We start from the raw sequence: 1,930 nt of genomic DNA on the forward strand, positions 1-1,930 counted from the left end.
AATGGTATCATTTATAGTGGTTGTAAATACACACCCACACATACAGTGGTATTGTAGTGTGTACAGTATACAAAATGAATGGAAAATGTATGTCATATTAGGAACTGAAATTTACAAATAATGTACCAGGTACATACTACATTGTATAAAAATGAGTGTGATATTATTTAACGTAATGCTCATATCCTTACATTTGATTAATATTATCTTACCTAATTCAATTATCATTATTAGTCTATTAGTATCAGTGGCATATACATGCCATGGTTTCTTCACTCCTCCAAATACTTTCATACTATACCTTTCAAATCCTCCAACAATTACTAGCCACACACAGTGTGGTGACATTGTGACTGCTGTGAGTGAGTGCTGGTATCTACCAGTAATAGATTCAGGTAGAGGAATCTGTAGATAAAGAGAAGTATACAAGTAATTACTGATACATGATGTTTATACAGTTACTTATAAAAATGAGAAATTGCATCATTTCATATGTAGATGATCGTTACATTTATTGTAATTGTAAAATCAATTCTAATCCTCACCATCAACAAACAAAATAAACATTTTATTTCACATCATGTGAAGAATAACAAAATACATGTATGTACAAATTTAACTCTCGTGTTAAAACTGTCATAGTACACACAAAATATTGTAATGTGTAATTTTTAATCAAAGTGTGGGTGGTTCTATTGTATTGTTAATGTTTCATCAGTGATAGTGTTATCTACTTTTATAGTGTCATACTGTGAACCAGTGGCATAGCTACACCTGGGCCTGCTGTGCCTGGGCCCAGGTATCAGATTCCAGGTCAAATATTATTAGACAACTGAAATATCAATGATCAATTGTTTACCAGTGATTATTGAGCACTGCTCTACAAGAGTATGACATCTTTCCTTGATTTGATTGTTTAGCAATAGTATTTTGTGAGATCTTTTACAAAAACAAGTAATCTTGTGCAAATTTTACTTATAAGCAGTCATTTTTCAGTAGTTTAATTGACCACACCCATCAAGAATGTCGTTAATAGTGTGACAATTTTTTCAGTGTGCTTCATGCACTAATTATTTTTCTTTCATGGCCTAGGCTTCAAAAAGGGTCTGGCTATGCCACTGCTGTGAACTGACATATAACATAATGCATGTAATATATAGAACATGACCCCGAGTGGTGTATCAGATATACACGAAAATGATATTCATAATCCCGAGGGCGTAGCCCGAGGGATTATGAATATCATTTGAGTGTATATCTGATACACCCACGAGGGAAAGGTCATGTTCTATATGGCTTGTATAATGAGAAGCCATTATGTTTATTGACTTGGGTGTGGTTTATAATCATGACCGACAGACCAGCACTGATTTTGCAGCAAAGAGCTCAAAGGTAGTGGTCTATACAAGAATATAACGGGATAAAAGAGCTGGATGGCTCCACTAAAGCTGCTAAAGATAGCTGATTAGCTGCTGAACACTATAAATGAATAAACACATGGTCAATCGCCATAGCAACTATCTAAACTGTTTCAATGGACATTCTTAATTTCTTATTAGCAATCGCGAAAATTAATTGTCCTACAGTATATATATATATATATATATATATATACACATATGACATATATACATATACATATGTACATGTACATAATTATGTCATATGTCATATGACATATGACATACATCAAGAGTATATAATGGAGGAGGAGAGTGTCTTACTTGCCTATACTGCATTGATGCATGAGCGCGTATCAGCTAAATGTCACAATCCGTTTTACCTCTGTATACTATTTCTATGAATTTCATGAATAAATTATTAGTCATCTGACTTGGGCGTGGTTATACTACACACGTGGTAGCATGTCGAGTAGCATGTGCAGATGTGTATGATTAGAGATGGACTACGAAGTACTGGCTGTAACAAC

This window comes from Amphimedon queenslandica, unplaced genomic scaffold (genome assembly GCF_000090795.2).
Source record: "Amphimedon queenslandica unplaced genomic scaffold, v1.1 AMPQUscaffold_12838, whole genome shotgun sequence".
Lineage (NCBI taxonomy): Eukaryota > Metazoa > Porifera > Demospongiae > Haplosclerida > Niphatidae > Amphimedon > Amphimedon queenslandica.